General features: G+C 52.0%; 1 protein-coding gene across 1 annotated transcript in view; it reads right to left on the bottom strand.

Moving 5' to 3' along the window:
• ESF1 (ESF1 nucleolar pre-rRNA processing protein) overlaps positions 1-26,013 on the bottom strand; it is a 325,806-nt gene that overhangs the window by 274,124 nt on the left and 25,669 nt on the right. The window lies entirely within an intron of this gene.

Raw genomic sequence — 26,013 nt, forward strand, 5'->3', positions numbered from 1 at the left:
GATGGCTTCGCTATATTATAAAAGAAGCTGGCATTGACATCACCATATTTGGTGCTCATTCTGTAAGAGGCGCTATGGCGTCAAAATCATTCATGTTGGGGTCCAGCATTCAGGACATTATGCGTAGCGCAGATTGGTCCTCGGAGTCCACTTTTAAAACGTACTATTATAAGCCGGTGGGGGATATTACCTCTGTTGTTTTCAATGAGTGTTAAACTAGCATAATCTGAAGCCTCCGGTCCTGTAATAGAATCAAAAATTAGCTAGCATTCGCGCCAAGAATTTTCAATTCTATTAAGGACACGGAGGCGAGGATTATCCCACCCGGCTTGGTTAGGTGTAACAGCTTGCCCACCCAGTTGTTTTCGGTGGTTACGGTTTCATCTCCTTTGTTTCAGGATCAGACAAGAAATCTGACTAAACGCAGAAGACTGCCAGGATATTCAACCTGAAGAGGACTTTCTTTCTTCCATTTTGGAGGAGTTATGATCTTATTCAAGTTATTTTGTACTTGTTCGCTACAAAGAAAGAGGAAGATGGCCGCACGCAAGGGGTTCTTATGGACTATGGGGGCGTGCCTATATACATGTAATGATGGGAAATGTAGTTTGTTTACTGTTATTTAATGAAAATACGCATTTTCATTGGCTGCTGTGATGTTTGCAGTAAAGAATGAGAAGCATAATCCTCGCCTCCGTGTCCTTAATAGAATTGAAAATTCTTGGTGCGGATGCTAGCTAATTTTTGATTCCTGTCAGTTTCAAAGCTGACAGGATCGCATTACAGCAGTATCGGTGCACGCAGAGTCTGGAGACGGACGCCCCATGTTAATGGTGTCTGTATTGTGCCTAACTGCAGCTTATGAGCCGTGACGCCCTCATAAGGGACAGTATTGACCGAGCCTATGCGTCCCCAGCGTCTGTATTACTTATTGACCAGAAAGACCGGTCAAGGGAACATGTTCCCAGGCTCACTACCCTTATTAATCTTAGCACCAGAGTGAGGTGTTCCCAGGGCTTAGACCCAACCTAAAGTGTGGCTTGGCCCACGATAATGCCCCTTGGTTCGGCCCCCACTCCCCAGAGGGAGGGGGATAGTGGCTGGACCGGGGGTCTCAGGGGAGGCCACCCCCGGGAAGCAGAGCCCGAACACCAATGGAGAGGATTGGTGGGAGATAAGGGAAGGGAGACAAGGAAGGAGAAAGAGCGGGCCCACCAGATAACAGGGCTGGGCCAGCGTAGTCGTAAATCTAGGGTTAGGAATGTGGTAGGGAGATAGGGGTATTTAAAGGTGGGCACCGGGTACAAGGCCCTCTTTCTTCGGGGAATTTTGTCAGGAGAAGAGGTGCGTCGTCGTCAGAGTGCGAGGTGAGGTGGAAGGGGTAGGGGTGGGCTGGGTGAGAGCTGCACTGTAGTGGTTATAGGAGAGAACGGGCGGCGGAAGGGCACGGGGCAGCAGTGGGGGGGGGGTTGCTGGGAGGCAGGAGAGTGAAGCTCAAGGGGTGGTGGGGGTCGCCCTCTAGAGATCAGCATGGGTCCTGCTCGGCGACGGTCAGAGGAACGAGGGGGGGAAAGGCCCCCGCATGGATGGTGCGCGGCAAGTAAGGTGGGGAGTGGGTGGGATAGCAAATATCGATGGCAGAAGGCAAAGGAAAGTTGTGAGTCACTGCCTGCAGCATCAGCCGACCATGGACGGCGCAGGGGCGGCGTCTGAGGATGGGGGGGGAGGGGGGGGGAGGGGTGAGCGGCCAGGGGTCCTTGGTTGCCGGCGTTAATGGCTGGGTGGGGGGGGGGGCGGGGGGCAGACAGGCCTGGGCCAGTCTGGGTTTGGTTTCTGGTTGGGTTAGATGCAAGGGGGTGAGTCAGAGGTCGTATACGGGGAGGTCGAGGCGGCGTCGTGCGGGACAGTTGTGCGCCTCGGAAGAGGGCAGAGTTGACATGGTGGTCAGGCAGCTTTAGTAGCAGCAGAGGAGATGAGGCCACAGGGAGGGGAGAGGCGGAGTCTGGGATAGACGGGCACTCGGGTGGCAAATGCGTATGGAAGAGATTAAAATTAAGAAGATATATGCGCAAATAGTCAATGTGAATTTAATGCGTGTGATAGAAAAGCAATAGAAACTGGCAAATGGGATTTAAAACGGTCTCAGAATGGAAGAGAACTTCTAGTGGAATAAAAGGCTCTGCATTACTTTCTGCTAAAGAGACATCTCCGAGCCCGGCCTCATTAGCGAGTGATCCCTCGACTGCTCGGGGGTCGGTAATACACAACGCCATTAAAATATTAAAGTAAAACTAAGCGATGCTGGAGCCAGAGTAAGCGATCTTTATTGTATTGAAATATACCCCATCCGGCCCTGCGAGGCCGAGGCATAGCTCGGAAGGCATCTCTGGGGACCCCTGCTGCTCCCGCCCAGCGCTCTGCCCCCTCCCAGCAGCCCGGACCACGGGGCTCAGAGAGCACGAGATGCCAACGAGGGGCGCACTGCGCAGCCAGGGGCAGTAAGGCCTGGGCAGAGGGGTCGAGAAGGAGTATGAGTGTGGTCTGTCAAGTTACAGGCTGGGTTGCGGTTGCGCCCGGGGGTTGGCTCAAGGACAAGGAGGTGGGGGTAGAGTGAGGCGAGCCAGGTGGTTCAGTTGGCATTCAAGTGGGCATGCAGGACACAGAGTGGGTCAGGTTTGCGGGAAAGGTGTTGCGAGGTACGCATCAGTCTGCGGGGTGCGAGGGTTGGGGTTGCTGTTTGGAGGGAGGGAGGGCTCGGGAGGGGACAAAGGGTGATTGGGTGCAGGACAGGCGTCTATACAAAATGAACCGAATTAAGAAGAGATATTACATGCACAGCATGTCGTGTGGATGGCACTAGATGGTGAATAAGGACTAAAGGCATAATGCGGGAATGAAGCATGGATTGTGGATTACTGAACTTGTTGGCCATGAAGGGCGCCCAGCAGAATGCAAGAGATAAAGTTTCACGTTGCCGAGACTATATGACAATAATTGAGCCTGGATACATAGAACGTCAGTAGGCGCTGGCTCGGGGAAATTTTACTTGGGTTTGGGCTCTGGGGGATGGCAGGGTGCAAAAGCTAAAAAGGGGTGGGAGACCGAAAGGGCGCCAAAGGGAGTGAGGGATGGGTCACCAACGCAGGCGGTCAAGTGAGACACGGCACAGGGGGTAGTGACAAGGAAAAAGGGTGGTCACAGCGGAAAGGAAGTTGTAAGAGTAGGAGAACAGAGAGGATCGCCGATGGTATGGGCTGGCGAATTGGGTGTAGGGGGGGGGGGGGCGGAGGCGGCTCCACCAGGCAGGGCAGGGAGAGGCAAATAAAGGGGGGGGCGGCGGGGATGCGGGGCGAAGGGATGAGTGAGCATGGAGAAGTATGCATCACTCCTACTCATCCATCACTAGTCCGTTGTCCTCCCCTTGGTACTCCTGTTATGTACGTCCTCTACAGTATGCATCGCTCCCTCTCATCGATGCCATTCGGTAATAGCCAGATTTGAAGGGGGGGGCGGGGTGACAGGAGTAGCTAGGCAGGGGGCACAGTGGGGCGCAGCCGGTGCAAGTGACGCCCGGTTAGACAAAGGACTGGACAGCAGGAAGGATTGGCAGAGAGTTAGACTACATCCGCACGGAGAGTAAAGGGCAACAGTCGACTGAGCAGGGATACGCCTGTTTTCAAGACAAAGTGGCGGCAGTGATTATAATGGCGTGATTAATTTGCTCACAGGGGCTTAGAGGCAGCGGTGGGCAGTAGCACTTAGGCAAGTTTTACATGGCTGAGGGTAGGGTGCTTGTGACAGGTGAATTATGGTCCACTTTTCCCCGTTCAGGTTGTTCGAGTAATTATTGTTGGTTCCAGTTGTATTACTGTGCGCGGGTAAACACCACTTGGCACGGAGGTGTTGACTGAGTCCATGGTTAGGGGCTTAGGAATTCTCGTGGTGTGAAGTGTGAGCCCGTGGCGGGTGGCGGGGGGGGGGGGGTGGACACAGGGACAACGCAGAGGGGGTGGGGAGGTGGAGGCAGCTAGGCCCTAATATACAGGTGTGTGCAGTTGGTGCGATGGAGGGAGGGGTTTGACTTAGAGTGCTGTCGTGCGCGGGACGTTGGGGTTGGCATGGGTGGTGGAGGTGAAAGGGGGCATGGGTACCACCGGACGGACATTTGGCGGCACCGCGAGCGGGGGGAGGTAGGGGTCAAGGCGGAAAGGTGGAAGGTGGAATACATTTCTCGAATAAACGTTAGATTACATGAGACAAAAGTGTCAATGGGGAAACAAACAAAATACAAGAGGCAGCGAACTGTACCTTACGTGAGGAAAGGTGGCATGTGTGCAAGTTACAAAGGAGCAGAAAAAGTACAAGTAGAGGTATAATACCGCAATAAAAAGGCAGACACTCAAACGCAAGAGGGTTAAGCTCAAGGGGAGGCCGTTAAAGGGGACTTTTCCAAGACCGCGGGAGGCTCACTGGAGGCAAAAGGGGATGGGGGGGGTCAGGAGCACGAGGTGTGTGCAAAAAAAAACAAGCATTAGAAATGCAATAGGTCTCGCAGCATTAGAGTTAGTGCTTTTAGAATTGTTTATGGGTTTTTTTGTAAATCTTTAGCATTTTTGTTTCCTGTAGCCAATGCTAAAGAATTAAAAAAAAAAAGCCATAAACATTTCTAAAAGCTGTAACTCAAATTCTCCGAGACCTATTGCATTGGAAATGCAATAGGTCTCGCAGTAGGAAAGTTTGAGCTATAGGTGTTATTTATTTTTTTGTTTTTTATTTATGTGTTGTTTTTTCTAAATAGCTAAATTAATAGCTTTCTTCTTTACAAAGCCAATAGTTATAATTTTTGTAAATGTGACACCTCTAGCATTTGTAAAGCAACATGTTTTGTATTAACGGGACTTATATGTGACTTATATGTATTGATATTAAAAAAATCAATGGCTTTAAAAAACAATTAATAATTAATACGTAAATAAAATGGATTTTATTTTATATTGCCAATAGCTTAAAGTTTATTAAATATATTTAGTGAAGATGCTGTGGTTGCGCTGAGTGAGGGTGAGTGAGGGTGAGTGAGGGTGAGGGTGAGTGAGGGTGAGTGAGGGTGAGGGTGAGTGAGGGTGAGGGTGAGTGAGGGTGAGGGTGAGTGAGGGTGAGTGAGTGAGGGTGAGTGAGTGAGGGTGAGTGAGTGAGGGTGAGTGAGTGAGGGTGAGTGAGTGAGGGTGAGTGAGTGAGGGTGAGTGAGTGAGGGTGAGTGAGTGAGGGTGAGTGAGTGAGGGTGAGTGAGTGAGGGTGAGTGAGTGAGGGTGAGTGAGTGAGGGTGAGTGAGTGAGGGTGAGTGAGTGAGGGTGAGTGAGTGAGGGTGAGTGAGTGAGGGTGAGTGAGTGAGGGTGAGTGAGTGAGGGTGAGTGAGTGAGGGTGAGTGAGTGAGGGTGAGAGGGTGAGTGAGTGAGGGTGAGTGAGTGAGGGTGAGTGAGTGAGGGTGAGTGAGTGAGGGTGAGTGAGTGAGTGAGGGTGAGTGAGTGAGGGTGAGGGGTTGAGGGTGAGGGGTTGAGGGTGAGGGTGAGGGGGTGAGGGGTTGAGGGTGAGGGGGTGAGGGTGAGGGGGTGAGGGGTTGAGGGTGAGTGAGGGTGAGTGAGGGTAAGGGTGAGGGGTTGAGGGTGAGTGAGGGTGAGGGTGAGTGAGGGTGAGGGTGAGTGAGGGTGAGGTGTTGAGGGTGAGTGAGGGTGAGGCGGTGAGGTGTTGAGGGTGAGGCGTTGAGGGTGAGTGAGGGTGAGTGAGGGTGAGGGGTTGAGGGTGAGTGAGGGTAAGGCTGAGGGGTTGAGGGTGAGTGAGGGTGAGTGAGAGTGAGGGTGAGTGAGGGGTTGAGGGTGAGTGAGGGTGAGGGGTTGAGGGTGGGTGAGGGGTTGAGGGTGGGTGAGGGGTTGAGGGTGGGTGAGGGTGAGGGGTTGAGGGTGGGTGAGGGGTTGAGGGTGAGTGAGGGTGAGGGGTTGAGGGTGAGTGAGGGTGAGGGTGAGGGTGAGTGAGGGTGAGTGAGGGTGAAGGTGGGTGAGGGAGTGAGGGTGGGTGAGTGAGTGTGAGTGAGGGTGAGTGTGGGTGAGTGTGGGTGAGTGAGGGTGAGTGAGGGTGAGGGTGAGTGAGGGTGAGGGGTTGAGGGTGAGGGGTTGAGGGTGAGTGAGGGGTTGAGGGTGAGTGAGGGTGAGGGGTTGAGGGTGAGGGGTTGAGGGTGAGTGAGGGTGAGGGGTTGAGGGTGAGTGAGGGTGAGGGATTGAGGGTGAGGGGTTGAGGGTGAGTGAGGGTGAGGGATTGAGGGTGAGGGGTTGAGGGTGAGTGAGGGTGAGGGGTTGAGGGTGAGTGAGGGTGAGGGGTTGAGGGTGAGGGGTTGAGGGTGAGTGGGGGTGAGTGAGGGTGAGGGGTTGAGGGTGAGTGAGGGTGAGGGGTTGAGGGTGAGTGAGGGTGAGTGAGGGTGGGTGAAGGTGAGTGAGGGTGGGTGAAGGTGAGTGAGGGTGGGTGAAGGTGAGTGAGGGTGGGTGAAGGTGAGTGAGGGTGAGTGAGGGTGAGTGAGGGTGAGTGTGGGTGAGTGTGGGTGAGTGTGGGTGAGTGAGGGTGAGGGTGAGTGAGGGTGAGTGAGGGTGAGTGAGGGTGAGTGAGTGAGGGTGAGTGAGTGAGGGTGAGTGAGTGAGGGTGAGTGAGTGAGGGTGAGTGAGTGAGGGTGAGTGAGTGAGGGTGAGGGGTTGAGGGTGAGGGGTTGAGGGTGAGTGAGGGTGAGGGGTTGAGGGTGAGTGAGGGTGAGGGGTTGAGGGTGAGTGAGGGTGAGGGATTGAGGGTGAGGGGTTGAGGGTGAGTGAGGGTGAGGGATTGAGGGTGAGGGGTTGAGGGTGAGTGAGGGTGAGGGGTTGAGGGTGAGTGAGGGTGAGGGGTTGAGGGTGAGGGGTTGAGGGTGAGTGGGGGTGAGTGAGGGTGAGGGGTTGAGGGTGAGTGAGGGTGAGGGGTTGAGGGTGAGTGAGGGTGAGTGAGGGTGAGGGTGGGTGAGGGTGAGTGAGGGTGGGTGAAGGTGAGTGAGGGTGGGTGAAGGAGAGTGAGGGTGGGTGAAGGTGAGTGAGGGTGAGTGAGGGTGAGTGAGGGTGAGTGTGGGTGAGTGTGGGTGAGTGTGGGTGAGTGTGGGTGAGTGAGGGTGAGGGTGAGTGAGGGTGAGTGAGGGTGAGTGAGTGAGGGTGAGTGAGTGAGGGTGAGTGAGTGAGGGTGAGTGAGTGAGGGTGAGTGAGGGTGAGGGGTTGAGGGTGGGTGAGGGATTGAGGGTGAGGGGTTGAGGGTGAGTGAGGGTGAGGGGTTGAGGGTGGGTGAGGGTGAGTGAGGGTGAGTGAGGGTGAGGGGTTGAGGGTGAGTGAGGGTGAGTGAGGGTGAGGGTGAGTGAGGGTGAGGCTGAGGGGTTGAGGGTGAGTGAGGGTGAGTGAGTGAGAGTGAGGGTGAGTGAGGGGTTGAGGGTGAGTGAGGGTGAGGGGTTGAGGGTGAGTGAGGGTGAGGGATTGAGGGTGAGGGGTTGAGGGTGAGTGAGGGTGAGGGATTGAGGGTGAGGGGTTGAGGGTGAGTGAGGGTGAGGGGTTGAGGGTGAGTGAGGGTGAGGGGTTGAGGGTGAGGGGTTGAGGGTGAGTGAGGGTGAGGGTGAGTGAGGGTGAGTGAGGGTGAGTGAGTGAGGGTGAAGGTGGGTGAGGGTGAGTGAGGGTGGGTGAGGGTGGGTGAGTGAGTGTGAGTGAGGGTGAGTGAGGGTGAGTGTGGGTGAGTGTGGGTGAGTGAGGGTGAGTGAGGGTGGGTGAGGGTTGAGGGTGAGGGGTTGAGGGTGAGTGAGGGGTTGAGGGTGAGTGAGGGTGAGGGGTTGAGGGTGAGGGGTTGAGGGTGAGTGAGGGTGAGGGGTTGAGGGTGAGTGAGGGTGAGGGATTGAGGGTGAGGGGTTGAGGGTGAGTGAGGGTGAGGGATTGAGGGTGAGGGGTTGAGGGTGAGTGAGGGTGAGGGGTTGAGGGTGAGTGAGGGTGAGGGGTTGAGGGTGAGGGGTTGAGGGTGAGTGGGGGTGAGTGAGGGTGAGGGTGAGGGGTTGAGGGTGAGTGAGGGTGAGGGGTTGAGGGTGAGTGAGGGTGAGGGTGAGTGAGGGTGGGTGAAGGTGAGTGAGGGTGGGTGAAGGTGAGTGAGGGTGGGTGAGGGTGAGTGAGGGTGAGTGAGGGTGAGTGAGGGTGAGTGTGGGTGAGTGTGGGTGAGTGTGGGTGAGGGTGAGTGAGGGTGAGGGATTGAGGGTGAGGGGTTGAGGGTGAGTGAGGGTGAGGGGTTGAGGGTGGGTGAGGGTGAGTGAGGGTGAGTGAGGGTGAGGGGTTGAGGGTGAGTGAGGGTGAGGGTGAGTGAGGGTGAGGCTGAGGGGTTGAGGGTGAGTGAGGGTGAGTGAGTGAGAGTGAGGGTGAGTGAGGGGTTGAGGGTGAGTGAGGGTGAGGGGTTGAGGGTGGGTGAGGGGTTGAGGGTGAGTGAGGGTGAGGGGTTGAGGGTGAGTGAGGGTGAGGGTGAGTGAGGGTGAGTGAGGGTGAAGGTGGGTGAGGGTGAGTGAGGGTGGGTGAGTGAGTGTGAGTGAGGGTGAGTGAGGGTGAGTGTGGGTGAGTGTGGGTGAGTGAGGGTGAGTGAGGGTGAGTGAGGGTGAGGGTGAGTGAGGGTGAGGGGTTGAGGGTGAGTGAGGGTGAGGGGTTGAGGGTGAGTGAGGGTGAGGGGTTGAGGGTGAGTGAGGGTGAGGGGTTGAGGGTGAGGGGTTGAGGGTGAGTGGGGGTGAGTGAGGGTGAGGGTGAGGGGTTGAGGGTGAGTGAGGGTGAGGGGTTGAGGGTGAGTGAGGGTGAGGGGTTGAGGGTTAGTGAGGGTGAGGGGTTGAGGGTGAGTGAGGGTGAGGGGTTGAGGGTGAGTGAGGGTGAGGGTGAGTGAGGGTGGGTGAAGGTGAGTGAGGGTGGGTGAAGGTGAGTGAGGGTGAGTGAGGGTGAGTGTGGGTGAGTGTGGGTGAGTGTGGGTGAGGGTGAGTGAGGGTGAGGGATTGAGGGTGAGGGGTTGAGGGTGAGTGAGGGTGAGGGGTTGAGGGTGAGTGAGGGTGAGGGTGAGTGAGGGTGAGTGAGGGTGAGGGGTTGAGGGTGAGTGAGGGTGAGGGGTTGAGGGTGAGTGAGGGTGAGTGAGAGTGAGGGGTTGAGGGTGGGTGAGGGGTTGAGGGTGAGTGAGGGCGAGGGGTTGAGGGTGAGGGTGAGTGAGGGTGAGTGAGGGTGAGTGAGGGTGGGTGAGGGTGGGTGAGTGAGGGTGGGTGAGGGAGTGTGAGTGAGGGTGAGTGAGGGTGAGTGTGGGTGAGTGAGGGTGAGTGAGGGTGAGTGAGGGTGAGTGAGGGTGAAGGTGGGTGAGGGTGAGTGAGGGTGAGTGAGGGTGGGTGAGTGAGTGTGAGTGAGGGTGAGTGTGGGTGAGTGTGGGTGAGTGTGGGTGAGTGAGGGTGAGTGAGGGTGAGTGAGGGTGAGTGAGGGTGAGGGGTTGAGGGTGAGGGGTTGAGGGTGAGGGGTTGAGGGTGAGTGAGGGTGAGGGGTTGAGGGTGAGTGAGGGTGAGTGAGGGTGAGGGGTTGAGGGTGAGGGGTTGAGGGTGAGTGGGGGTGAGTGAGGGTTGAGGGTGAGTGAGGGTGAGGGGTTGAGGGTGAGTGAGGGTGAGGGTGAGTGAGGGTGGGTGAAGGGGAGTGAGGGTGGGTGAAGGTGAGTGAGGGTGAGTGAGGGTGAGTGTGGGTGAGTGTGGGTGAGGGTGAGTGAGGGTGAGGGATTGAGGGTGAGGGATTGAGGGTGAGTGAGGGTGAGGGTGAGTGAGGGTGAGTGAGGGTGAGGGGTTGAGGGTGAGTGAGGGTGAGGGTGAGTGAGGGTGAGGGTGAGAGGGTGAGTGAGCTACATCTAATGACTTCAGAGGACTGCTTATAGACTGTTTAAATTACAACCACTGTCGATAGTAAGTACTATTGACCCTGATAACACCCTAATATATGTCCAAAGTCACAGTTTGGTAGGACTGGGCCAGACCAATGTATATGTTTCTATAAGTGTAGTCAGGACCATACAAGGGTTAGTTGAATAGCCTTGGCGGAAAACCCTGCTTCATTTTTTCGTATGAAACGATCCAGAGCGCCGCCTCAAATTGACAGGCGAAAGTATGATCTAAACATTACTGACATCTCCATCCTGAGGCGTGGGGTCTATAGCGTGACAGCTCGGTCTACACTTCATGCCCTTGGACGAACGCGGATTGGCTGTTCCGTTCTATGTGTCAGGAGCTCAAGGCTGACAAAACTGATGCGGAACTCCTAAAGGAAGTTTGATAAAAAAATGCGCTTGAGATGAGTAGCAACCAAATCGAAGGCAGGCAGATTTCGCTTCATTTATATCCAGTATCGTTGTTGTCCTGAGCGGCACCCTCGGGGCAACAGAAGCCGCTGCCATTGCTAAATAAAACAATGCAAACAATAGTTTAAAATATGGCGCGCTGAAGGATCTTAAATACAGCCTTTAACCCCTTAATCCTCGCTAATTGTACAAAACACCCACTGTAACGCAAGAGTCGAAGAGCGTTCTGACGTACCTTGCCTCGTAGTTTTTGCAGATGCGTAAGAAGTAGACAGAGGACTAACGCTTCCCCAGGGTAGGGTAACGGGGCGGCCATTTCAGAAGAGAGCGTTTCCGGTCGAGAGGAATGGCAGCTTCTCGGATGGCCACCATACCCTGAAGATTTGCCGTTTGATGGAGAAAGTAAACACAAATTGAGACAGAACACTTTATTGGTCTAAATGGAGGGAGTCTCCCTTCCAAATAGAAAGCCTGCTTGTGCGTGAGCTTGAGGTCCTTTCTAAGCAAGTCTGGTGAAGATATAAAACACTTTATTGCATTTCGGGTTACGTTATTAAGTGGAGAGGTCATTGAGTCGGTACTTGTTTTTCTAGCCTCTCCAGTGCATGTTTTGTTTGCTTCTTTACTTTTGTAGCAGGTAGTAAGATCTGATAATGTACCCCGAAGGACGGCAATAAGAGACTATACAAAAATGCAAATTCAAACAAATCGCCCAGCAAAACGTGTGCTCAAAGTCCTGAAACGCAAATAAATTTTCTGCTTGTGACAGGCCAGCTGTTTCTGTAATTCTTACACTATTACGTGATTATGCATGGAGTAAAAGTTTTGAACGCGACATGGCAGGCAGGGGAGGGGGCGGAGCGGGGGTGTGGGAGGAGTGCGGGAACAGACGGGGAGGAGAGTAGGAGGAGGAGAGTAGAGGAGGCACGGCCTAGCGGCCGTGCAATCAAGAAGTGAGGGGGTGGAGCTGGGGGAGGCTGTGTGAGAGAGTAGGCAAGGCAGGCGGCTGGGGGCATGTGCACGCGCATTTAAGCTCAATGCGCATGCGCATTGAGCTTAAATTTCTCGTGCACTGCAAGGAATCGCCACGATTCCTTGCAAGTTGGGGATAAAGAGTGGATAAGCCACCATAGACTCGCAAGCTGGATGCGCATGCGCATCGACAGGCGAGACCTAAAAAAAGGGAGGGAGGGGCGGAGTTTCAGGGTGAAGGGACACGCAATTTTATTTATGTAATTGGCGCGTTTTATATAGCGCAGACTTTACCCGAAGATGTGAGTGCTACACAAATAAGGTTAATAGTGTGGCTTGTGGCGTTTTTGGATGAAGACGTCTCTGCAGAAGTGCGCCAAGGAAGACAACATTGGGAAAAGTCAGGAGAAAGCAGAGTGTCGAGCCCCCCCCCTCTTTTCTCGTGCTTTTGGGCAAAGATCTTCACTCCCGCTCATCCTACCCTTCCCTCCCTCCCTACTATCCGTCCACTAGATGTGCGGCAATATGCCGGAATGTGGGCAGGAGATGGGTGGAGAGGTGCGCATCCTGTGGCGGGGGGCAAGGAGAGGGGGGCTGACGAATGGCTAGACGCTCGTGGAGAGTTGCGGATACGGGAGGGGGAGCGCAGGGGCAGAGGGTGTGGTGTAACTAGAGAGGGGGGGGGGGGGGGGGAGTCTATGCTGGTGCAGGAGGAGGACAGCGCAGGAGGAAAGGGGGGGCCGCGTTCGGAACGGCTGCCGTTGGAGCGGGCGAATTGGCAGTAGTGGAAAGGGCGGGGGAGCCCTGAAGTAAGGTGCCAGACTCCGAACGGCAGGGCATGCGGAGGCTTCACGCGGGGATCAGGCGGTGGGTGCGAACTGGGTGCGGGGTGTGCATAGGGATGGGGGTGAGCAGTGTTGGAGCACGCCCCAGTTCCTGTTTCGCTGATATCATTAGGCCAGTTTTGTCCCGCACCCGGAGTTGACTATACGATAACTGAATGCAACTTAGTAAGTATGGCCCAAAGTTTATTGGTTTACGTAAATTGTTTTCCCGATAGGTGGCGTAGGTCGGCGCGTCCCCCGACGGATGCTGGTCTCGCTAATATTGCCGGTCAGATTATTTCAAAGTTACCATCCTCTCCCCTTTCTTTTGTTTAGCCTCTCCTTAATTTGCGGCACCCCACTACAAGAAGATCTAAGTGCTCCCACGATTCTTCCCCCATCCTAGTCGCTGCCTAAAAAGTAGGTTTGAAATTCTCCACCTGAGAACTGGCGAATGAGGACGCACGTTTCAGAGTCACCCAGCGCACGTAGAAAAAATTCAACTAATGACACCTAGCAACTAATTAGCACTCAGTTCTCGGACACCTTCCATTGAGGGTGAGAAGGATACTACAAGGACTGGGCAAATGAAGTGCCAGTCAAATGTAACAACAGTAAATTGGTTACTCACAAAAAAAAAAAAAAAAAAAAGAAATTCGCACATTTACAGCAGCTGACCGGAAACGTTTGTTCTCTGCCGTCAGTCTTTTCTTAGTGCTTTAGTCAAGTACGTGTAAGGGTCTCACATTCCCAGATATCTGACAGCCTATTCGCAGGAGGAAGGGTGGGCGCTCTCGGAATGGCTGCCATGAAGCGGGCTATTTCTTTATCTATGCGTTTTTATATAGCGCAGACTTTACCCGAAGGCATCAGAGCGCTTCACAATAGGGACAAGAACGATACATGACAACATTGCAAGTGAACAAATTACAAAAGAAAAACGTTGAGTTATATGGAATAAACAGTGCTTTGAGTGGGTCGGTACTCACCGGTGCTGAGTACCTCTAAATGCTTTAGTATCAGTATGCGCATTTGAACACCAATTCAATTTCAATGACATTAAATGTGTGCCCCTGGACGGATCCCTTTCACTGCCCAAAGCCCCCGCCCCCTAGTCCAACTAAAAATACAAAAGGTAACAATGGGTACATTACAGGAGGAAAAGTGATGTGTGGAGGTTACAAAGTACTAGTAGAGGTATAATACTGCAATAAATGGCAGACACTCCAACACAACAACAAACGTTACGTAGGCAATGGTGGCACGTGTGCAAGTATCGAAAGGAAATAAAATGTAAGACGTAGCAACAGTGTGTTACAAGAGAAAAGAGACGTTTGCATGTTACAAAAGAGTACTAAAGACAGGTAGAAGAATAATACTCGTCCTGCAGGGGCTTGCGGCTGGGCCGTCAGGATTGACGGGTGCACCGAGATGTGGTGCGGAGTGTTGGAGGGTAAAGAAAGGTACACAACACCAGTTAGGCAATGTCCTTTCCCCTGTTCTTCTTTATTTTGTGTATATGTTTTACCCTTCTCTTCTCGGAGAATCCGACTCCTATCCCCCCTAACACCCATGTTCAAACATCGTCCCCAGGGGTAGCCTTATCTGTCTGGCACGGACGTAGTGTAAGCCCTGCTGCTCTCACGGGGGGGGGGTACACAGCTCAAGTAATGGCTGCCTGCCACTGCTGAGATCTGCTAGTCCAGGTCAGATCAGTGACTGCGCCGGCCAGCTGAAGTATTCATTGCCTCACGTACATAGTAGTTAGTGTCAAGTAGGTTTCGTCACTGAACTTCTTTACTCATGTCTCAATGCTTCACCAGCACGTCCACCCCCTCTGACAGTTCTGAATGCACTTGTGACCACTCTACTCCTAGGCCCATAAACACGCAAAGGAGGGGGTCCTCTTCAGAAAGAACGGGTTTCACCAGAACATGTAGGGTCTCAAAGAGGGTGAAATATGCTCTACTCCTTTGTGGCGGCGCATTTATATTTGCTCCCTATATGAGTACTCATGTGGACCGCAGGAGGCATTATCTAAATAAAGACTCATAGTACTACTTCTATTTCAGTGGGGAGGAGGGCAAGGCAGCCCGTGAGCACGAGCCCCTGCTAAGGGTCGCAGGGACAGAAAGTGACACATGCTTCCAAAAAAGTGACAGAAAGAGCATCCTAGGTGTTAGAACTGGCTATTTCTGGTAGGCTAAGGCCGACGCCAAAGCCAGGCAGAAACCACCATTCTAGTCAGGGCAAGGGAGTCACACGCCAAGATAACCCCTGCTCACCCCCTTGGTAGCTTGGCACGAGCAGTAAGGCTAAACTCGGAGGCAATGTGTAAAGCATTTGCGCCAGCACACAACAGCAACAACATACTAGGCACACCACAAAAGGAACTCCACACAAGGTTATTATAAAATAACTTTTGTATTGTAAAAACACATCAGATAGAATCACACATGTACATTGTGCCAACTGGCACGGGCAATATTCACAAGGGATTATGTACAGGACAGGGCCACATGGACCACTGTCCGAATCGGAAATAGCACTTTTAGAACTTAGAATAAGTATAGCACAAGATAACAGTTATAAATCACATCCAGTAACTACTGGGAACAGGTACCAGGACCTCACTAGGACCACCTGTACTAAAAAGAACAACCACCTAAGAATAAAATACATTTAGGGGTATAAACAAGAACACATTACCCATGATGCATGAAACACATTCAGAGGAGTAGTAAAGAGAAACACATGATGCCTAAAACATTCAGAGGTGTAAGGACAACCACCTAAGTATCACACAGCGTTTAGGGGTCTAAGAAGGAACACATTACCCATGATGCATAAACCTACACATTCAGCGGTGTTCAGAACAAAGCACATGATGCAATAAAAATACATTCAGAGGTGCAGCGCAAGAAGACACATGATGACTAAAACATTCAGAGGTGCAGCACAGGGAAAAGGAAGACACATGATGCATAAAAACATTCAGAGGTGCCAGAACAATACAATAGCGCAAAAATCACATGATGCCTAAAAACATTCAGAGGTGCAGGAATAACACATGATGCAAGAAAACACATTCAGAGGTGCAATAACCATACAATTGCGCAATACTTACATAAGCCACCCTCTGTGTCAGTCCCTAGGCCAACTGGCCTTGTTGGGGCTCAGACGCCCTGTGTCCAAATGTCAGGGCGCGCTGCCAGGCAGCGCCAGTCCAAGCACAAGCCTAAACGTAGCAGGTGCCCACTACTTGCTGGGCACCTGTGAACATCACAAGGGCCTAAACGCTGCAGCTGGCACCAAGTGCTGCGCAGCTGTGACTGGCCGCGCACCTCTGTGCCATCTCTGCCCCTCTCAGGGACTCGCTCTCCATCTTGCGCCTAAACGGTGCAGCTGCCCACTAATTGCTGGGCAGCTGGAGACAAACTGCGACGGGGCCCTCTCTGGCCCTTAGCACCAACTGCGTCCACTGCTGGAGCCACACAGGCTCTGGGCATATCACATGCCCCAAACGTTGGAGCCACACAGGCTCTGAAAACACTTGTGGCGCTTCTGAGCCTCTCAGGGCTCTGGAAACAAATAGGGCGCCTTGAGCCTCTTCTGGGCTCTCAATACAACAAAGGGGTTGGGAGCCTCTCTGGGCTCTTAGCAAGAGAATGGCACTCCAGAGCCTCTCAGGGCTTGCAAAACAAATATGTCCCCTTGAGCCTCTCTAGGCTCGAGTACAAGTATGCCCTGAACGTTGGAGTCCCCCCACTGGGGACTCTGAAGACAACTGCGGCATCAAAGAGCCTCTCTGGGCTCCATACACAAAATGCGGCCGTCATTGGGAGTCCCTCCAGGACTCAAAAAACAGAGATGCCACCTCGAGCCTTGCAGGCTCGTAAATACGAATGTTCCCCGGGAGCCTTCTCAGGCTCTACACACCGTTGGAGCGGCCTGCTGCCATCCGGGGCCGCCCTGTATTAGTACCCCTAAACCGGCACCAACAGCAGCCCCTCTGGAACTCGCCGGGCCGCTCTCTCTAGGGACTCCGCTTCTCTCCGGGCTGGCGGCGAGGCTTCTCTTGCAGCGCGGGGCTCCTCTTCGGGACAGGAGCCCCGCCGGTACCTTCAGCCGCCTCTTCTCTGGGTGTGGGGCTCCCCCTTGGTCACGGGAGTCCCACAGCGGCAGGCACCATCTCCCTCTCCGCTCTCTCCTCTCCCGGGCAGCTTCTCTCCCACGCCGCGGTCCCAAGGGCGGACCTTCCGGTCCTTCTCCAGGGACCGCGCTACGATTGGCCGGCCGGTCCAGTACTTCCGGGTCGCCGCGGGCAGCCCGCGGCCCGTTTCAGGCGCTCAGAGGCTGGGGGATAATTGACCGAGGAGTGGGCTCCCTAGAGTTAAATTAATAAAATATATAAAAATAGCGGCCAGGCCCCTGGCAGGGTGGGCAACTGCCAGGGGACAAAATAATAGCAAATCAGCGAGGTGGGCACTCGCTAGGCCAACCATAAGCAGGGTGGGCACCTGCAAAGCAAATAAAGCGTTCCCAGCGCTAAAGGGCAGGATAAAGCGCTCCCAAGCGCTAATGGCCAGCAAAGTCCTCCAGGGGATAGGGAGAAGGTCCACAGGATCCCAGGGCAAAGCAAAGTCCCCCCATCAGCCCAGGCAAGGCAAAGGGGTCCCCCAGAAGTCCTCCGGGCATCCAGGGGCTGGGCAGCGCCTGCCCCTGGTAGATTCAAGTCAGAAACAAGAACAAATTGGAAGGGGACACAGCCCCTTCTTATACAGGGAAAAGTCTTTGAAGTCTTTGTGCAGGCAGTGTGAGAACCAGCTAGAACTGGTTATAGGGAAGTTCTGTCAGTATCAGGGACAGAGGTGACAGTCGCCCAGCGGGAGCCAGTATTTTGGTCAGGCAGGCACAGCCCTTCACTATCAGGTGCTATCTCCTCCCACTTCCCTGGCAGCAGATGCTGCCTTTCATCCACGGGCTGACTCAGACAACCTCCTGGGGCTCCCCAGCCCCTGTCATCCTCAAGCCAGACAGTCAATCCACAAGCAGGCCCAGGCACTCCTGGACCAGGCTCACCAGCCAATCACACGCCAGACACAAATTACACAAATATGCCAACTTCTAAAAGTGGCACTTCTAGACTAGACACAATCATGCCGCATATACAATTTTGCAGCATTCAGTCTCACGAGTTCTCTCATACCAAACTCGCCCCTGCACTCCCCACACATCAGGAACTACCATGAGCATACATATTCCCCATTCATTCATATGGGAGGGCAGGTCACTCACCACACATACACAGAGAGCTCAAGCACTTTACACTGTACCACAGTGAAAAAGTGCGCAGAGGCCTAAAATCACCAACACCAGGTCACAGAGCAGGCTAGGAAAAAGCAAAAAGGGTGAACCTGCCTAAAGGGCCGGGTCCAACACTAGGAGTCCCACTCTACCACCCAACCGCGGCCTAGTTGTCCCAGGGGATAGCTACCAACGCATGACCCGGCACCCGTCTCCCCCGGTGGATATATACCAAGGCGGTCCAACAATATTCTTTCGAAACTCATTTGCAGAGTTAAACATTGCCAGTTATAATTATTCAAAATAGAAGGCCATTTGGGGGCTAGCATTAAAATCAAAGGGGTAACACAGGGTCCCTCGCAACCTGGGTGTTAACAATAAAGGACTTTGTGTCGGGGAGAAATACAATTGCTTAGCATGCAAAAAGTGGATTAAAAGGATAACGCCAGCTGCATTGTTATTATAATAGAGGGCGTGGCTGAAATTACGTGCAAAAAAAAAAAAGGGTGCTTAGCTTAGTGTGGTGCATGACTTGTATTTTTGTGTCGGTCATTGCACTATATATATGTCACAAGAAGTAGCAGCATACTGACAAGAAGTCGGGTCTATGGGCTTTGTCAATGGTGGTTAGTTGCAGAAGATAAATAAGCAGCAACTAAGGCTTGAGCTAAAGTATGTGGCAGGGTTGAAAAATTATGCGAATTGCTTATAATGGTAGTATTCAAAGATAACATAATACGAAAAGAGCCTCTGATTTAAGAACTAGGAATTCGCAAAGGTTTACCATCCCTGCCTAAATATGTTTTGTGGTTTGTTTTCATAGCCTCAAGGGTAGTTATTTTCAAGCTTGGGTGCATGGATTGCATGACAAGTGGTGGTGCGGGGCTACTAGCAGTGGCGAAATGGGAATGCAATTTCACAACCGGCCTTGGGGAGAGGGGCAAGGCTCATGCCGGGGGTTTGGGGTGGGGGTTGCTGGGTGAATGATGAGCTCCTAACACCCTCTGCCCCCTTCCCCAGCACGCCTCCATCAATGAAGGGTGGGGAGTACAAGGGTGGCATGAATTTAGTAAAGGGTCAGTGAAGAGGATAGAGCGTTCTTGGTAGGTCACACACTGAGAAGTAGTCTACATGTGTTTGGGGTAACAACATAGGGAATGTACGGCGCACAAGGGTTGTGAATAAGAGATTAGGTACTGGTGGTATATTACAGTGAGAGTTATGCTACCATCAATAGACACGCCTGGGGCTCAACACTAGGGGGGGTGCCTGTAGGTGGACAACGGCAAAAAAAAAAAATGTGCCAGTGCGTTTAACAAGGGCGGTGCGACGAAGTTTGGGCACAGGTGGTGGGAGTAAGAGGGCTAATATGTTGCTTTTAATTTGGAGTATAAGTAAGGAGCAGTGCATTGGGGCGGAGAAAGGGGCAGTAGTGGTGGAGGTCAATGACTGGAAAAAAAAAAAAAAAAAAACAGCGGATGGGCAGCTGGCTTGAAAGTATAAGGAACACCGCCAAGACAGCGCTGGGGGGTACAGTAGCAAGGGTATGCACCACTGCTGCCAGGCTCATTGCCATAAGTGGGGGTTTTAAGAGCTACCATGGGAGGGAGATGGTAGTTTAACAGACAGGGTAATGCATATGTTGCAGGACTTTGGCAACGGGGAACATGGTTTCCAGGTCAGAGTTGGCTGGTCATTGGGTCGGCTTGTTTGCGGCAAGGTGCTACCAAGATAGTGCTCCCCTTTGTCCAGACCAGGGGGGAGCACTTGCCGGGTCACAGATGCCGTGCTAGCGCCAATTCACCATAACAGATGCGAATATGCAGTAAGGACACACCGCAGTGGATGGGATCTAGGTAGTTGGAGTGAGTCTTTGGTGGCTCGCAGGCACACATGTCCTGAAAAGGAGAATAATTGGTAAGTGTAGGTATGGACCTACTACGACGCAAACGCACAGTGGGGGCACACGGCAGGTGGAGGGAGCTGAGCTGGTTAGAAGGGGTTTTGGTTGACTAATTATTAAAAAAAATGTTTTTTTTAAAAAAGCACAAATGTGAAATGTTTAGTCGAGCTTGCCAGTACAACGTCTTAGTTTGAGGCTAAGGATAATTATGCAAAAGAAAGACACAGGGACGGGAGAAAGGTATAATTTGAACATAATACTATAGAAGGTATATGGGAAGGCGTAAAAGGTTCCAGGTTTATACAACAGAAGGAAGTTTCACATGGATGGAGTGTCGAGTAGGCAATGTGGTTATCAAACAGGGCAAATACGATAGCGGAATAAAAGTTAAGCAGAAGGAGTTCTCTACAGGTTCTTCAATGTTCACATGTTAGACAAGTTAAATAACGATTTAGCCTTTAGTTTGTGGGGAAAGAAAGGGCATGCAGCCCGGAGGCAATTAGCTTCTGCCCGGTGAAAAGTGTGAACAGCTGAAGTATGAATTAATTGGTACGAAATTAGTTAATCCGGACCACACAGCATAGTCTTTTCATTAAGCCATATAAAAGAGATCAAATTAGCAGGTGACACTGAATAACTGTATATAGCATGCAGGTGGATGGCCGGCATTGCCCAGTTAGGCTCCTGGCTGGGTACAGGTAATAACAGGCGGGAGTCCCTTACTAGAATACATCCTAACTCAGAAATATGGGATGCTGGAAAAAGGGAAATATGGTGTGGAAATCGGTGCAAGAAGTAAAAATATATATATATAAAAAAAAGTTGTAATGCTTATGCTTTATATGAAAGTCATTCCTAAGAAATTTGAGTCACCATTGCTGTGTTTTTGTTCTACTTCACAGAGTGCAGAGCGGTGTTGGGCGATCAAGTACTGTGACCTTTCCAGGGCTACAGACAGAGCTGGCGGCAATAAAGGAGGAATTCAGCATTGCTTTTCATTTCAACAGTCAAGGGTGCACTGCTTAAAGATTAAATAATGCCGCAACTAGCCAACAAATGCTAATGTTGTGATTATTGACTTCTGTGGGAAATAACTTCCCATCTATAGGTAGGGGCAACTTTTTTCTCGTTATAAAGAAATTTTTAAAGGGGGTAGGTTTAGGTAGCATCAGGCACACCATGATTAACTTGCGGCAGCCGCACTATTACAGAGCAGATGGTGTGTACCTATCGGACACGGGAACAGATGATTTCTGGCTACGGAATATGCTAGCATGCTGCTGTTGGTAGTTCATAAGAATGGGGCCGCAGTAATGGCATGGGGGGCCCTCGCGGGCAGCGATAGCTTCCAGCGAGGCATGGCGGTACTTACAAAGCGATCCAAGAATAGTACAAAAAGCAGGTTGCAAAGCGGGTACAGACCGCAAACGGGCAGTCATGACCCAGGGGGTCACTGGCAAGCTCCTCTAGCTCTCTGTGTTCAGGTGAACCGGAAGTAAACAATTACACAACAGAGGGCAGAGCCTGTGACATGGAGGAAGTTGGGGTACCGGGGCACCTCGCAGAGATGGGTGGGGGAACAGCCAACCAGGTTTGGCGGGCAGGAAGCACATCGGCTTGCCCAGGTAACAAGAGGGTATGCACCGGAAGGGAAGAGGCCCCGGGCTGAGGTGGGAACCAGATGGTTACCCGGGAGTGAGTGGGCACCGGAAGCGAAAAGGGTCATCCAGTTGGGTTGAAGCAGACGCTTACCCAAGGAGTGCGTGGCAACCGGAGGTAAAAGGTTACCCGGTCGGGCAGGAAGCAGAAGCTTGCCCGGAGAGAAAGGAAAGGGTGCGTCCCCAGGTGATGGGTTTACCTTGGCAAAGATAGCTGCACTGAATGTAGGGCACAGTGCAGAGCAAATGTGGTTAAGGACGGTGATAGGTCACCTTGGCAAAGATAGCTGCACTGAATGTAGGGCACAGTGCAGAGCGGATGGTGTAAGGACACAGGCTCGCCAGACAAAAATAATGGTGTGTAAAGGATCGCTTGTAAGTTGGAAATGCCTAATAAACTGCGGCCTCAATTCTTCCATAAACAGAAACATGTGTGGTCTGAATTTATTGGATTTCAGGTTGTGCGACCATGTGGGGTGGTGCCTCTGCTGAGCTCTAGACTGTGCCCCAGTCTCATCGGCAGCCTCTGGTCTGTCCATAGCTCCTGCCTGCGGGGCACTCTGGAGTTAGTCTTGATCCATACCGTTCAGTAGTCATAATATTACAGCCACTGGTCTGCTGTATATACCCTGGGGTGTGCTGCAAGAAATAGCGGATTAAACCACAGTATCTCCCAACCATGGAGACTTCAGGGGATAGGTATGAGGACCTGTTATTTTACCTTCCCTGGGATGACTAGTTCTACCAAGCAGTAGATGCCTCTATCTACTGAGCGGTGGAGGAGGCTATGGTCCCGATTGAGGAACGCCTCGCTATAAGATTGTCTGTGAATGTGCCAAAAGACAACTGGATGCGGCAGCGACGGCTGCTACAGCATCCGTGGAAGCCGACCCAGTACTGGCAGAGCGCCCGTGGGAGGAGGGTGTTGACTTGGATGCATTAGAGTGATTGAAACACGCCTTCATGGCGCACAGTCTTCCTGTTTTAGCCCCTCCCACCCCAGAGCCCCCTCACGAGAATCCAAATACACTATCCCCACACTTTCAGGACGATTACCCATCAGACGATGAGGCGGGCCCCTCTAAACCCAGGCAGCCATCTCCTCCAACAAACGAAGTGGGGCTGGGGGGCGATACAGTCATACATGTTAGACCCTGATCAGATCCTGCACCCTAGATAAGCAAAATGGGTCCCATGCAACAAGGTGGCGCAATATAGGGCCAATCACCTACAAAGACCTCTTGAGAAGGAGGCACATAGCTGTCTCAGGGAGGATTGTCCCAGGCCCTCGTTCAACAGTAAAGTAGCCCAAACCCCCGAGATTGGCCCCCAAGAGGGCCACGTTCCTGGCAAAATTCATTAACAATCCCCAAAAAGGTATTGACAGGTTGTGGAGAGCTTACCAGGACAAGTTCTTGGACACTGTAGGACCTTTTACCAAGATCCTGGACATGGCAGAGGACGCCAAGATCTCAGGTGCCCTGATTTCCCTGGGCGCACTGTCGGCTGGGCACAGAGGGCAGTTATGTTTTTGCGTAACCCCAACTGTGCCCTCTCAGAGCGCAGACAAACGTTATTGATCAATGTGGACCCGAAACTCGGAGATCTAGCAGGCTCAGAGACAGGGACTGTGGCCCAGGAGGGACTTTTCGGGGATCCCTTTATCAAGGAATTCAGGGACTTCATGAACACGTTCACTTCCCTCGACGAAGCCCAAAATTCCATCCAGGTATTTCCCTCCTGGGTTTCCCAAGGGACCAGCCCTGGAAGGGGACGTTTTTCCTCTCAACCTTATCCCACAGGGCTAGGCTCCAGGTGAAGCTATGGTTACCAGGACCAATCATGGTTCATGAACTTCTACCCCTCCAAGGGTCAACGATTCCGGGGTCGTGGTTCCAGAGGACAAACCAGCGGTACCAATTCCGGTGAGTGTGCTTCACCAAGGTCCTAAAACCAGTCTTGGAACACCTTCGAGCACAGGGCATCCGGCTCGTCTATCTCAACGACATGCTCCTCATGGCTCAGTGTCCGCTCCAGCTGTCGCTCCAAATACAATCTGCTATACACCTTTCAGAACACTTGTGTTTGGTGATAAACGTGGCGAAATCCCTCTGGGACCTTTAAAAGATAGCAACCTTCTTGGGGTTTATGATCAATTCCATAACCTCCACTGTCAGCTTGCCGATACGTAAATGTAAAGATTCACCACGAACTGCGATGCACTCTGGCAAAGCTGCGGCCTTCCTTACACCAAGTTGGCTGGATAGTAGGGCAATTGTCCTACTCAATCCAGGCCATTTTCCTGTGACCTTTACATCACCAGGCTCTCCAGCGGCTCAAGGCAGCACACCTTTGCAAAGGCCTTGCTTACTCCCAAAGGTTGTCCTTATGGATGAGGTGCAAGCGGAGATGTCGTGGTGGCTCTCGCACATGGAGGCTTGGAATAGGATAGCAATCTTCGGATCGGCTCCTGACCTTGGCATACGGGCAGACACCAGCAGATCCAGATGGGGTGCTCGCTGTGGAGAGTTCTCAACAGGGGCTCATGGACTCCACAACAACAGTTGTTGCACATCAATTGCTTGGAACGTTTGGGAGGGTCTTTCGCGGTCCGCTGTTGGACGAAGCCCAATACTGTGTGCTGCTGAAGATGGACAACGTGTCTCCCGTCAGGTACATCAACCACCCCAGTGGCACACGTTCCAAAGTCCTATCAGACCTAGCGACCAACTTCTGGCAATATTGCCTGGACCATCACGTCTCCAGAACGGCGGAATACCTTCTGGGCCAGGACAATCAGATGGTAGACTGGCACTCTCTTCACTTAAGGATTCCAGTCTTTGGAAGCTAGACCCATGGGTGTATGCGCAGTTGCAGGAGAAATGGGGCACATTTTCAGTGGACCTGTTTGCACCTCGGCTGGACCACCAGTTACCCGGTTATTCAGTTGGAGACAAGACCCTCTGGGGGTCACAAAGGATGTGTTCTTACAGGACCGGACCCTGAAGAAGGGGTATGCTCCCCCCTTCACGATGATCACTCACGTCTCGGCTCAAATGAGGCGGCAGAGAGCAGAAGTGGGGGTGATCATGCCCATCCGGAGGCCCCAAGTCTGGTTTCCAGTTCTTCTAGAACTTTCTTGGGATTCTCCAATCAGACTCCCCTGGTTTCCTCACCTACTTCTCAATCCGGACCGAGTTCCCCATCTGCAGGAAGGTTCTCTGTCTCTCAAGGCTTGAAGGATTACAGGGGAGGATGGTCGGTCTCGGGACTTTCCCAACAGGTTAAGGAACTCTTTTCAAAGGACAGTACCGTCAAGAAATATAAGTCCTCTTGGAACAGATGGGCATGTTGGTGTCTGCAACGGAGTGAGGATCCTGTGGTCGCGGATGTTGTTCACATCTTGAATTTTCAAGTGGAATTGGCCACAGAAGGTTTAGCATACTGTTCCATCAATACCTTCCACTCTGCTATCTCGGCGGGGCATTCCCACAGTGGAGGGAGCCCTGATAGGAGACCACCCATTTGTATGGAGACTTCTGCGAGGAATCCGACTGTACCTTCCACCATCACAGAGGTACGCGGCCCTTGATATCGCAGGCAGGATATTTTCCCTTCTAGGATAAAGTACAGACTTTCTAGGCGAACTCAGTCCAACACCAGGACTAATGGCTACCCGGCCTTTCTGGACTCACCGAAGTTGTGAGTGGTGCAATGCCTAAAGGCATATGAGGAAATGTCGGAGGAGGCACGGCCTCTGGGAGAAAGACAAATCCTAATTGCTTGAAAGCCCCACGTCATGGTCTCCTCGCCCATGATTGCATGCTGGGTGTGGTGGGTGATGCAGGAAGCCGGCATTAATTCATCTGCCTTCAGGGCGCATTCAGCCAGAGGAGCAATGGCACCACAGGCATTCTACCTGGGAGCCAGGTTGGTGGACATCTTGAATGCTGCAGATTGGTCCTCAGACTCGACATTTAAGAGATTTTATTTCAAGCTGGTGCTGGTGGTTATGGCTCATTTGATGGTGTGCAAGCTTTGAACCAGCATAATCCTCGCCTCCGGTCCTGAAATAGAATGGACATTTTTCCTAACACTTGTGTAGGAAAGTTTAAATTCTATTAAGGACACAGAGGTGAGAATTATCCCAACCAGAGAGAATGTTCTTTCTCTCTTCAGGTACCCACCCCAAGGAGTAAGTACTAGGTTCTTTATGAAAGCGTTTAACTGTAATGGCATGGATTGTGGTAATGTTGTCAAAAGTTCTTTGCAATTGCCTTGTGACTGGTCAGAATGTCACAGCTCGGTCTGGTCTGCCTCTCTTATTTCTAAGTTCGGATGGTGCTAAACTGGACCAATGAGGAGGTGGCGGAAAATTAACTTGTGCACAGAAAGAGGGAGGGGGGAAATCGAAGCAGAGCGAAGACTATTGTAGGCTCAGCGACCCCTGATTGGCTACACTAAGGACTACAGCTGTGTGCTGATTTGCCATGTTTGTAACTGTGTATCCATTGTTTCATGGGACTATTAGTTTTGTTTAATCTTTTCACCTTAAACGAAATAAATGGAAAATAAAGTTTTGCAAGTATTGAAGGCTGCTATGTTAATAAAGCGGAGAGAGAATAGCATAATCATTGCCTCCGTGTCCTTAATAGATGTGAAACTTTTCTACACAAGAGTTAGGAACAATTTCCATTTTTCTATCATCTATATTTTAGTGTATGAAGTCAAAAGAAACTACAATAACATGACGTAAGGAGAGGTTGGTAGTGGCAACAGGTATCTCATCTCTGCACACAATGTAATTCAAAGTTCCTCAGGTAGCATGAGGAACAACTGAGGGCTGAATCTCTAGGCTTTAAATTAGTTAATTTCTCAGTATCATATGCAGTCTATTTCATCCTTTTGAGTTAAAGATTATATTTTCCTCAGTATCGGAGGATATTTCCCACATGGAAATAGTCAAGTT

This window comes from Lissotriton vulgaris, chromosome 6 (assembly GCF_964263255.1).
Source record: "Lissotriton vulgaris chromosome 6, aLisVul1.2, whole genome shotgun sequence".
Classification (NCBI taxonomy): domain Eukaryota; kingdom Metazoa; phylum Chordata; class Amphibia; order Caudata; family Salamandridae; genus Lissotriton; species Lissotriton vulgaris.